The following is a 13,663-nucleotide window of genomic DNA, read 5'->3' as shown; positions in this document are numbered from 1 at the left end:
TTTACTTTTGGTCTACCCTACTTTCATAAGGATTTAACGATCGTGAACACTGTGGCCAACTTATAAATAAATGTATGGTTTTCATCATCTCAGAATTTGAAAGTGAAAGGAAGTTACTTTAAAAGTACATACATACTTTGTGATATGATCAGATACCAAAGTATGCACAATTATCTGATGTTTGCGTATGAAGAAAGTCATCTACTATTTTTAACAATGCGATCTCCCCTACTTCAGATTTTTGTAACTCTTTTATTCTGTGGGATAAAATTCCTTAGCTGAATTTATACTGAAATGTAGAAATTCCTAGTTTCATCCATTTTATGTATGTTCTTTGGAGGAGTCCTGACCTGATACTTTCACGTAATGGTAAGTACACACGAGACACAAAATATTCCTGAGTTTACAGTTGTGGGTTTTGAATAAGTAATACTGAGCTGGTTCTGTAGAAAAAACCATGAAGGTCAGGCATGTTTATGAATATCCACCTGGGCACAGAAGAGGGCTCTCCCCACGCTCTCTGAGCACGTGGCTGAAAAATCTCTGCTTCGGTGATTTTCTTAGTCGAGGTTTTCTCAAATAGAGATCTCAATATCACACAGTTTGTTAAAAGGAAGTTTCAACAAGCGACCGTGAGGACAACTCCATCCCCACAAACTGAGGTAAGCTCACATTTTTTAAAAATGAGAAAATGATGTAAAGGACGTACCTCACCTGGGACGGCAGCCGTGTTTTCAGCGTTGGGTGGCGAGGAGCTGAGCGTACTGCTACCAGCCAGGCATTGTCAGTCCTGTTAGTTATGTCGGCGTGCGAAGGAGTGTTTTACCTCGTTTCTAGACTTTGATATACTGAATGAGTTGAGGTCATAATTTTCAACAACTTTCTTCATTACAATACCCCACTACTGTTTTAGAATCTGGACTCTATAGCAGATAAAGCCTGTCTAGGTTGATGCTTTAGTCAAATTCGTTTTGGTTTTTACAAAATTTCCTTTTAGTCAGATTTTTAAGAATTCTGAGATCAAGGAAGAAAATGAAAAATTTCTAAAAATGTCTATGTATACTTAAAACACTGTAACTATATGTATTAAATTTATAGAAAAACTGGTGTTAGGAGCCTGCTACCAAGATTTAATGGCTTTAGGTTCTGAAAGTGCTGGAGCAACAATTTATATATATATTTATATTCACAAATTACAATTTGATATAATTATGAATGAATAAATAGCACCAAATTATATAGCTTATTCATCAGGTGGCTGATCACCTGGTTTCTTCCAGTATCTATGAGAACTGCTGACGAGCAGGCAGTACCTGAAGGCGATTCTCTGACCAGAAGGCCCAGCACCCCTGCTGTGGGGCATTGCAAGGACATGTCTTCTCCTGATACTTCGCTGCCCCCAACCAACAACACAGATTCCAGGAGGGCCGTGGGATCTGGGTGTTTACAGAGAGGCATGAGAAGGTAGAGGTGTGGGGCGCCATAAACGGACTTTTTGAAAGCTGTTGAGTCAGGAACTTTTTGGTCACAAGCAAAAGGAAGCTGTCCAAATTGACTCAGGTAAAAAGAGGGTGATTAAGCATGTAAGAATTTATTCACTAAGTAAGAATTCGTTCACCATGTAAGAACTTGTTCGTTATGCTTCAGAAGACCGGAGACTGACGAGAATTAGGCTTGGGGTTGATTAATGATTGTGCATTGAGTCCCCTATACAGAATTTTATTGTTGTTAACAACCATTTGATCAATAAATATGAGAGATGCCCTCTCAAAAAAAAAAAAAAAAGAGGGTGATTAAGAATCCAGGGGGAATCTGTGCCTCTCAAACGCAAGTAGAGAGATTGTCAAAGTCCTCAGACCACTACTGTCACCATCCTTCTCGAGGGCTGTATGCTTTCTGCTTCCCTGGGCACATCCCTGGGAAGACTGAATTTCTCAGTTTACTTGCATGCATACAGCAAAGACCCAGACACTCTGCGTCTCCCTGACCTCCCAGCTCTGGCCGCCTCACTGGAGTTAACAGCTCAGTGTCTAGGTCTTTGGGCTCCGTAATCAAGCCAAAGAGCCTGCCTGGGTTAGCCGTCCCTGCGGGTCCAGTGAGCCAAGGCAGGGCTCCAGGACTCCCCCTGCAGGGACTGTGGACAGAGCTGACCCCCAGAGAAGGGCCCGTGGGAGGGGAGGGAGCAGTGAGTGCCCTAAGCTCCCGGACACCAGAGAGGTCGAAGGAGGGCTTTCTCTGTCTTGTCTCTTTCGAGTAGGGTGTTCAGGCTGTGGGTGTCAGAAGAGTCAAACTGTATTAGCAGATTCTCCTTATTCCAAAACAGGGCAGGATTTTGGTATTCGGCAGGTGTAGCTAGGTCTATTAGAAATAGGAAGGGGAGTGTACTAAGGGTTCCTCCTCCCCACCTACCTCTCTAGCTTTCAGAATGAGTGCAAGCTTTGAGTGACCATCTAAAACCTGTTTCCAGATGCCAGAACAGGTTTTGTTCTTCAGCTGCAAATAAAGATATCATAAGAGAGATAACCTATTGATAGGGATGTTTTATTTCTCCAGTTATTCCAGTTTTTATCTCTCAAACTCAAGAATACAGGAGAATAAGCCATGAGCAGAACCTAAGTAATTCTTGTGCCCTCATCAAAAGATGGCTCTATGTGTGATAAAAATAGAACAACTACATTTTAATTCTGATTTTAATAGTTTGTAAAGATCACTTACTTTTATTTAGTAATTGTTAGTAAGTTATAATAAGTTGTAGTGACAATTTGATTTTGCTAAATGCCTTGCATAAAACATGTACTTAGCACAGTGCCTTTTGAGAAACCTAGACACTTAATGTACAGTGTAGCTGTAATTAATAATATGTGTTGCATATTTGAAAGTTGCCAAGAAAGGAAATCTTAGACGTTCCCCTCGCTAAGCGGTTTCCCTGTGTGCTGTCACGTGATCATACTGCTCAGAAAGCACCGTGAAGGTTTTAGGTAGATGTGACTGGCAAACCTTGGATAAAGCCCCTTGTCTTGACCAAGACAACAACCTGTCCCATCTCTTTCTTGTCCAGTTACTGAAAGCAGAGTTTTTTTAAAAAGTCCTCATCACAAGAAAAGAAAGAAGAAAAATTTTTATAACTGTGTGACGATGGATGGTAAAACTAGACTTATTGCGGCGACCACTGCACAGTACACAAATGTCCAGCCACTGTACCGCCCCTGAAACTAATATACTACACCAGTTAGACACAACTGACAAAATGAACCAATAACTAGAAAGAATGAAATGAGGGTACTGCCTGAGACTTTTCAAATACTTTTCCTCAAAGTTTTGAAGGTATTGCTTCATTGTCTCTAAGCTTCCAGCACTGCTATTGAAAGTCCAATGCCTTCTGAGTCTTTATCCTTTGATAAAAGGTTATGTGTGACCTTTTTTTCCCCTCTATGGAAGTTTTAAAAATACTCACCTAAAGTGTTCTGAAATTCGATTATGTTCCTGGGTTTTGTTCTGTTTTTTGTTTTCATTCATTGTGTGGGGCATGAGGGGAGAGCCCTTTTTACCAATGTCCTTCTGTTCTGAAATGTTTTATGATGTTATTTGTTTGATAATCACTTCCTGTCTCTTCTTTCGTTTTAGAGCTCTTTTTACATGGATATGGGGAACTCTGGACTCACCCACTGACTTTCCTCTTTTCTCCCCGCTTTCATCTCAGGCTTGTCCCACTTTTTAGAGCTATCTTCAAATTTATCCCCCACCTTTTTTCTTTATTAATCCCAGCTATCCTATTTTTAATTTCCAAGCATTCGTTTTGTTCTTTGTACATTTCTTATTCACATAGTATTCTGTTTTTGTTTTGTTTGTTTTTATGGATAGAGAATCTTTTCTTATCCCCATGGGTTATAAGTTTGGTCCTTTTTCTTAGAAGTTGACTGCTAGTGCCTAAGTTATTTCTGGTTTCTCCGGTTCCCCTCTTTTCCATTGACTTTGATCTCTCTCTCTCTAAATGTTGAAGACTTTCTTCGAATATCTGATACTTGACTATCAGGATTTAGCATGAAGCACTAAAAACAGAAGCTCTCGGCTTCTGTGCTTGCGGGCCTAGGAAGACCAAGTGGAGATTTCTTTTTTAAGTGGAAATGAACCTCAAACGTCAGCATGTTGGTGGAGGTCCTTCACTTGGAGCTGCTCAGTTTCTACTGAACAGAAACCTCCGAACTCTGAAAGATTTAAACTCTTGACTCTGCTTTTTGAAATTAGGTGTTAGAGCTGTGTGGAGGGGCAAAATAGAGTTAATTTTCCCTAGGAATCTATAAATTAAATATGCAAAATAATTTGCTCCCCGTAACACCCGATTTAAAATTTCACCATAAGTAATAGACACAATAACTGAATTTCTGCAATTATTTGTCCTCAGAAAATGTAATCTTTTATTTCCATCTGACAGATTTTGGGGGATGGAGTGACTGGTGGGCCCAAAAGATTAAAAATCTCTTGTCTTAAGAAAACTTAAAGTCTACCAACAGTATACTAAGACTAGGAGAGAGTTGGGACTTTGGGACTTTAAGCCACAGCTATAAAAGGCTGTAAGAAACCATAGCCCAGAAACAACGATTCTGCGAAGCCTGGAACCACTATCTTAAACCCAGCAAGAAGGGCTCCGGCTCTGCCCTGGACCCTGCATGTCACAAACATACCCCAAGAGGCACTGAACAACACACGGGCACTTCTCTCACTTAGAAGCCCGTCCATATTGCTGGAATATAGAGTGATTCACAAATATCCACTCCTGAAAAATAATACCGATCAGACCCCAGATAAATACTTCACATCCTTGCCCTGTATCCACAGTACAAAAGGCGGCTGGATACGTCGCCATGAGGGTTTATGGTCTATAGTGCTGTTGACGCAGGAGGAAGACCGAGCTTCCGTGCAGGGACAGGTAAAAGACAAAAGAATCGACCTGCCAGATTCTCCTCTCGTGCAACAGCTGTGGGTCTTTTCCTAGTGCCAAGCATCCATTCTTCGGTTTGTCAGGACACCAGAGATACTCACCAGTTAGGGTGAAATTTCAAGCAGTGGGACACGGTAGCTGAGGAACATTTGGCAAGACTGAACACTGTTAATTATTCTGAAATCTGGGTTTATGTAGGTACAGACATACATGACAGATTCTGCACTGTATGAAAATGAACGTGTTAAGACAGAATCGCAGATAACCTAATTTTCATAAAAATAATATTTCATTAAATTTTCAAAAATTAATTTTAAAGCTTTGTCTTTTTAATTTTAAATTCAATAATTATTACAATTCATATTTGTCATCTTTAGTTTTAACAGATAATTATACATTCTGGAAGAGCAATAGCTTTTTGAAGTATCTGGACAGAATTTTAACATGATTTTTTTAGATTTAATTTATATTGTATATACATTCAAAACAGTTCTTAATCCTTCAGATAACAAAATGAGTACAAGTTGAGATCATGATGGAAAAAGAAAATACAAAAGTGGATCTCAAAAACAGTAAAAAAAAACAAATCTCAAGAGAAAAAAGAAATAATAAATCTCCAGAAAGGCAATCTGCTTAAATATTTTAAAAGTGAAACAATGAAAGTATTCATGAACCACATGAAATTTGCAAATAGCTTTGCTTTGCTTACTTAATATTTAATTACTGATGAATGAATAAGAAAATCACATTAGCACATTTTGCCAGGACAACAGTCAACTACAATATAGCTTAAAAATGGCATTGTCCATTTCCATTAAGTTCATTGTCTATCTTTTTAAAAATTTTATATCTGCTGTTAAATATTAATGCAGCCTAGGAAACAGCATCACTAAATTTGTTATGCTGAGTTTCTTATTCTCTCACTTGTTTGACTTGTTACTTGTCCTTCCCCTACTTCTGATAAGTTGAAATAAAATACAGAACATTAAGGAGAGTCATTCCAAATAAAACTGCATTTTCACTTTACACGGAGTATCCCCTTTTACCCGCCTTAGTCCTACCAGAGAAGTCGAACAGCTTCTGGGACAGATTTTATCTGGGCACCGGTGTTCCACAGTTTAACATAAACATCTCAGGTATTGCAGAGTTGCTCCTTTCTTCAGTACTCTGCTTGTTTTGGGCAGTAATAACACCGTATCTTTGTGCGCTGTTCTAGTTTTCAAACCACTCTGTCACTTTTGATCCCAAAGAAGCCCCACAACAGCCCCGGGTGGTGGAACTCATATTTACGTTATAGAAAACCACATTTTCAACACCAACAAAGTGACAGATTTATGACGACCAGTGGTGCACTGGTAAACGTTCAACAACTGCGCTCTTCGGGGGCGCGGAGGGCCCTGGCTGCAGCATTCACCGATTTCCTTTAAGGAAACGCTCCCGCCATTGCCAATTTCACGCTCCACTGTGATGTCAACGGCCTCTAAAAGTTCTGAAAGCTAATCAATGGCTCCTGCAAACAGGAAGAGGCCGGCTCCAACTCACCGCCCAGTCACTTTCAGTCCAAAAGTATATGAAAACACGTATGTGCGTTGTTCTGAGAGTGAGATACCAGAATGAAGGCCACAGATGCGCCAACGTATCGCAGGCAGATTAAACCCACAGCGAGGCTGCTGTGGGTCACGTGACAGGCACTTTGGGGGTCCCCAGCGGGCAGTGAGTGCGATGCGCGGGTTCTGGCCCGGCCCTCAGAGCCCCCGGGCTCCCAGCGCTCATGCCCTGTGGGATCCGCTCCCCCTCCGCGCGCGCAGCCCGTGACTCTCTTCAAACCTGCTCAGCCCGCAGAACGTGGCGGAGGGACGAAGGCGCCGCCCCTGCGACGGTGTTACATTAGGTGTTAACTTCTGACTCAGCGGCGCTAAAGCAAAGCGGACTGTTCCGTTGTGAGATGAGCTAGAGAGGCCCGCAGAGCAAGGGGCTGAGACCCGCAGGCCAGCAGCCTGGAAGGAATGAGTCCAGCCAACAACCGTGTGACCGGCAAGCAGAAGTGGACCTCGAGGTGAGACCGCAGCACAGGCCAACGCCTTGGCGGAAGCCTTGGGACAGACGCGATGGCAGAGGTCCCGCTGGGCCTGTGCAGACCCCTGACGGACAGTGTCATTTTAAGTTTGTGTGATTCATTATGCAACAGTAGATAACTAATACAGTCAGCGTGTGATGGAATATTGACCTGGACAATATTATGTGAAATTGTAGCTAGTATTGGAAATTGAGTAAGATTTTGATAATGCAGAGAATGAGGGAGGAGGGACTTCAAGGGAATGTTGGGAGATAAGTTTAATTTGAAAGAATGGGCTCTACTAGGAGGGTGCTCAAAAATTCATTTATTTATTTATTTGACTAAGGCTGAACTGGATACCAACCTCATGCTTGTACCTTTTTTGCGCAATGTTATGCAGTAATGAGCAAAGACAAGCTTTATTTAGCTTATTATCTAAATGAGAGTGAGAGGGAGCTGATAATCAACAAATTAAGTAAATAGAAAAATAAGAATTATGTACAGAATTGAAACAGAATGGTATGTCAGGGAGTAGTTACTTGGCTACTACAGATTATTTGGTAAGGAAAGGCCTGGCCGGCCCATAGAGTATCCCCCCCGCCATCCATTCTCTCCCTCCTTCCTTCCTTTTAGCGGTGAATCCCCCAAGTTTTGACCAGGCAGCTACCTACCCACGTAGCAACTATATTTCCCATCCTGTCTTGCAGCTAGGTGTGAGCATCTAAGTGAGAATAACTGATGTTACAATTTCTAGATCTTGTTTTCATGAGGAAATAATTTTTTCTACACTTTCTCTCCTCCCCTACCTTTTCCATTCTGGAATGAGGCTAGACGTGGCCGGCCTCATGCAAGTGAAGATGGCACATGATGGTGAGAACAGGCTAGAAGGGACCTGGGTCCCCATCTGATCCCACAATACAGAGTTACTCACTCACCCTTTTACCCAAGCTGCCTACCTGCGGACTGTTATGTGGCACAGAAATACACTTTAATCTTTTTGAGTTACTATGTTTGGGGATTCTTTGTTATAGCAGCTTAGACTGTGCGGTACTACCACAGGTGACCTCTCAGGAGAGGTGACATTTAAGATAAGCACTAAAGACCCGTGGTGACCAAGGGGGAGGGGTTAGGGCAGGGCAGGGAGAGGGGAATAAAAGGGCACAATAATTCACAATCGCATTATAGGTTGATCATGGGGACAGTCGAACCACTGTGATGTACATTTGAAACCAATATAAGATTGTCTATTGATACTTTAATTTTTAAAACGAAAAAAAAGATAAGTGCTAAGTGGAAAGAATGAACAAGCCATACAAAGAGGAAGAGGAATAATATTTCAGACAAATGAAAAGGACCTCCAAGGAGAAAGGTCAGTAAGGCTGGGGCACAGGGAGTGGTGGAGGTGACCTCGGAGGCACGTCAGTCCAGGACTAACCAGATCAAGCAGGGGTTTGGAGGCTAAGGTGGGGGGTGGATCTGGATTTTAAGTGTGATGGGAAACCACTGGAGAATTTTAAAATATTAAAATAAGGCAAGTGTTGTAACTGAAATTATGTTTATGTTTTAAAAAATCGCTCTGTCTCCTCTGTGGTAAATCATCTGTGGGGTCACTGTGAAGGCAGACTGGCCAGAACAGGGCTGAAGCAGTGCGAGGGATGAAGGTTAGTGTCTGAGCCAGGATCGCGGTGGCCCTGAAGACGCTGGATAACAAGTTCCGGAAAGGTTCCAGCAGTACCAGCAAAAAGGCTGACGACAGAGAGGACTGGAGGGGGAGTGCGGAAAGCACAGAATCAGAGACGCCTGTGGGCCTGAGCAGCTGCGGTTCAAAGAGAGGGCGGCTGCGTGAAGGGTAGACCACCAGCAGGCAAGAGAGCGGGGGCAGAGGGTCAGCCAGGGAGCTTGAGGTCACAATAGCTGGGCGTTTTGTTTGTGCCATTTTGTGGGGATGGAACAGCTTTTAGTCCTATTAGCTTCAATATACCTGTCAGACATTCAAGTAGAAACGTCAGGTCGGCAAGCATTCAAAGATCTAGAATTCAAAGGAGGCGTCTGGGCTGGAGATACGATCTGAAAGTCACTAGCGTATGGATGTGCCATGGAGCCATGGACTGCGGGAAGTAGGTGACTTAGGGAGAAAGTGCACCTAGAGAAGAGGACAGAGGAGAAGCTAGGAGCACCGTGGCTTTGGGAGGAATATCCGGATAGCAGGAAAACCAAAAATGAGAGGCGTCACACATGCCTAGAGGACTGGTTCCAGAGGCAGGAGAAGCCAATCATGTCACAAGCCACTGGCTGAGCAAAATGGGCGCTGACACCACTGTTTGAACCAAGCCTTTGACAAGGTGTGGGCCTCAAGAAGTGCCATTTCAGTCACATGCTAAGGATAAACACCCACTGTGTCTGAAGAAGAGATGAGGTGAACACAAACTATAGACACGTTTTTATGTCTTTTAGCAGGTTTTGCTGTAAGGAGAGCAGAAAAACTCAGTGATACCTGAGGGTAGACGTAAAGTCAGGTAAACATTTTTTTTAAAAATTTCTGTGAGATCTCAATAGGAAGGATTACTGAGGAGAATAAAGGGGGACACATTTAGAGGTACCTCAGGAAGACCTAGAGGAATGGCAGTCCTTTAAGACCTTTAAGCAGTCTTTCCCGTGCTAAGTGCAAAATGTTCAATAAGCATTTTTTTTGCCAGCTGGTAAAGTGGGAAAAATGGTCACTCTGATAGAAATGGGGCTGCTGATAAAGGAATGATGATAGATGTTTTGAGCATATGAAATTCAGTAAAATGTTTAAATAAGATTAACTGACTTAGTACATAGTACAGGGGCTTTTGAACTTCAAGATAGTAATGATGTTTAAGAAAAACAACATGTTTTCCGAAAGAACGGTGCAGGTGGTAGATGCCTCATTTTATTGAACTTCATACATACTGTGTTTTTTACAAACTGGGGGCTGCAGCAGCCCTGCTTTGAGCGAGTCCATCAGCACCATCTTCCCACCAGCATCTGCTCACTTCAGGTCTCTGTGTCACATTATGGTAATTCTCACAATATTTCACACTTTTTATACTGTGTTATTTGTCAGGGTGATCTGCAATCAGTGATCTTTGATGTTATTGTTGTAATTGTTTGGGACACTGGGATAAATGGAAGTTTTCACTCAAAATTTCTACAATCCCCCACCTGGCCTTAGTTCATTTACATACCAGTGCAAATTTATCAAGGCAGAGCCTCTGGTGGATCTGGGGCAAAGGGTGGAGAGAAAGCGGCCATTGTCTCCTCCCCTCCGTTCCTGGCATGTAACTGGTCTGGTGCTTGCCAGTCACCCGAAGGGGTGGGCTGGGAAGCCAGCGCACTTCCAAGGCCAGAGGGGACAGAAGGTGTGCGGCCTGGCTGGCGAGCCCAAGCACGCTGTGAGAAATAAAACCCCTTAACCCAGCCTGTCCTTTCCCTTGTCTTACTTTGGTTTCATCGAATTCATCGGGAACTTGTGCTGGGCTGGAAACCGCCTTCCCCCTGGAGCTAAGGGCCAACGTCCATGTAAGATGGCAAACTTAACCAATAAATGTGTGTTCTGACTGCTTTACCCACCAGCCATTCCCTCAGTTCTCTCCCTCTCCATGGGCCTCCCTGAGACACAGTAGTGAAGTTAGGCCAATTAACGGCCTCTAAGTGTTGAAGGCACATCTCTCACTTAAAACCAAAAGCTAGAAATGATGAAGCTTAGTGAGGAAGGCATGCTGAAAGCCATGAGAGGCCAAAGGCCAGGCCTCCGGTGCCAGTTTGCCAGCTTGTGAACACAAAGGAAAGGTTCTTGAAGGAAATTAGAACTGCTTCTCCAGTGAGCGCATGAATGATAAGAAAGTGAAACAGCCGTATTGCTGATATGGGAGAACCTTTAGTGGTCTGGATAGAAAGATCAAACCAGCCCCAGGATTCCCTCAAGCCAAAGCCTCGTCCAGAGCAAGGCCCCAACTCTCTTCAATTCTGTGAGGGCTGAGAGAGCGGAGGAGGCTGCAGGGGCAAAGCAGGAGGCTGGCAGAGGTCGGTTCACAGTTGAAGGCAAGAAGGCGTCCCCACGACAGAGAAGTGCAGGTGAAGCAGCAGGTGCTGATGGAGAGGGTGCAGCGACTTATCCAGAAGGTCTAGCTGAGAAATTCATGAAGGTGGTTGCACTCAACAACAGATCGTCAAGGTAGGTAACAACCTTATGCTGGAAGAAGATGCCATCTAGGGCTTTCACAGCTGGAGAGGAGAAGCCAATGTCTGGCTTCAAAGCTTCAAAGGACAGGCTTCTTGTCAGGGGCTAGTGCCGTTGGTGACTCAGTGCCCACTGACCATTCCTAAAATCCTATCCTTTCAGAATTACACTCAGTCTCCTCTGCCTGTGCTCTGTGAACAGAACAACAAAGCCTGGATGGCAGCACAACTGTTCACAACATGGTTTACTGGATATTTCAAGCCCACTGTTGAGACCTACCATCAGAAAAAAGATTCCTTTCAACATATTACTGCCGTTGACAATGCACCTGGTCACCCAGGAGATCTGGTGGAGATGGACGATGAGGTGAATGTTTTTGTCAGAGGTTCTAACAAAGCCTAACCTACCACGTTTTGTAACAAGCTGAAAAGTTCCCTCCACATTGCCCTCTGACCAGACCTCTCTGAGTTTCAAGAGTTCCGCCTGGAGCCTGCCGGAAACAGCACATGACATTCCATTCCCAAGGCGGTTGCAAAGCCCACAGCCTCCTTGACGCTAACAAGTCTGCCCAGAGCCATTGATTAAGTGCCAGTGCCCTCCTGCCTGCTCAAAGTTCCCCTTCAAAATACTTTGGAGGTGGTCTTGGGATGCTGGTCCATGACCTTCCCAGGCTGCCAGCTTCCTGAATACAGCGATGTTTCCTTTTCACCAACACTTGTCTGTCAAATTTTGGCCTTTTGGGCAACGAGCAGCTGAACTTGGAACCAGGCTATGGCCCAGTAACATTTTCACACCTGCTAAGACAGCATCCACCCTGCAGCCCATGGATCAAGGAGTGATTTTTACTTTCAAGCATCACTCTATAAGAAATACATTTCATAAAAGCCTACAGATGCCATAGACAGCGACTCCTCATCAATCTGGGTAAAGTAATTTGAAGACCTTCAGGACAGGATCCCCATTCGAGATGCAATTAAGAACATTTGTGATTCAGGGGGAGAGGTCAAAATACCAACACGAACAGAGTGTGGAAGAAGTTGATTCCAACCCTCAAGGATGACTTTGGGGGGTTCAAGATTTCAGTGGAGGGAGTCACTGCAGATGTGGTGAAAACAGCAAGAGAGCTAGAATTAGAAAGTGGAGCCTAAAGATGTGCCTGAATTGCTGCATCTCCTGATCAAATTTGAATGGAGCTGTTGTTTCCCATAGGTGAGCAAAGAAAGCGGTTTCTTGAGGTGGAATCTGCTCCCGAGAAAGGTGCCGTGAAGACCATCGCAGGGACAGCAACGGGTTTGGAGCCTGACATGAACTTAGCTGGCGAAGCGGCAGGGGTTGAGGGGATTGGCTCGTTTGGAGAAGTTCTTTTGTGGGTCAAATGCTGTCAAACAGCGTCACATGCTCCAGAGACTGCTGGAGCGAGGAAGTCAGTCGATGTGGCAGACTTCAGGGTTGTCTCACTTTAGGGCACTGCCACAGCCGCCCCGACCTTCAGCGGCCACCCCTCATCTGTCGGCAGCCGTCAGCGTGCAGGGAGACCCTCCACCAGCAGAAAGGCTGTGACTCTCCGAAAGCTCAGATGATGGCTACAAGTCGGTAGCAATAAAGCATCTTTTGAAGTAAGGTATGTATATTGTTTTTTAGACGTAATGCTCTTGCACCCAACAGACAACAGTATAGTGCAAACGTAAGTTTTACAGGCACTGGGAAACCAGAAGATTAATTCGACTCGCTTTATTGTGGTAGTCTGAAACCAATCTGCAGTGTCTCCCAGGTATGCCTGTATTTAAATTTTATCAAATTAACAAGGACTTACCTTGCCAAGATTCTTGGCACTTTAATAATAGCTACAATTGTATTCAGAAAAAGCATAATAGTAATTGAATAGCAACTAATTATAAGCAATTATAAACTAAATTAGTTTGAGGTTGTTTAGTAGACTGAGTTCATTTCGGTAAGCAGCCATCAAATAATAGGATAGCTTGTAAAACACAAATACTTCATTATCTTTAGCCCAAGTTTAACCACCACATTCCTTTGAATTATTGTGAAAGAACATTTCTCCTTTGTCCCAATCCCCAGTTTGAGTGTGATGCTTTTAAAAACATGGCAAGAGTCGCCGATACACCTACCCTACACACAGCTGCTTTCTACAGGTTTCACGCTGTCCGCCGGTTATTGTCCGGGGTCAACCTGGAGTGCAAACTCAACCGTGTCTTTTTCCTTCGGTTTTCGTGCCTATCTTACCCTATTTCACTTTCTAAGGATGGCAGGGGAAGGTCCTTTGTTCTGCGACAATGTTAATTTTCAGGGCAGGCTGGGTCTCTCCTCCCGCGTTTCCGAGCGAAAGGCAGGACTCGGCCACGGGCCTGGGCGGCCGTCTTCGGCGCCGAGGCCAGGCCCCCGGCCCCGCACGCCCCGCAGCACCGCCCGCCTGGGGGAGGCGCCCCCGCCGGCTCAGGGGCGG

The sequence above is a fragment of the Manis javanica genome, chromosome 13, assembly GCF_040802235.1.
Source record: "Manis javanica isolate MJ-LG chromosome 13, MJ_LKY, whole genome shotgun sequence".
Classification (NCBI taxonomy): domain Eukaryota; kingdom Metazoa; phylum Chordata; class Mammalia; order Pholidota; family Manidae; genus Manis; species Manis javanica.
Note: the sequence above shows the minus strand (reverse complement) of the source record.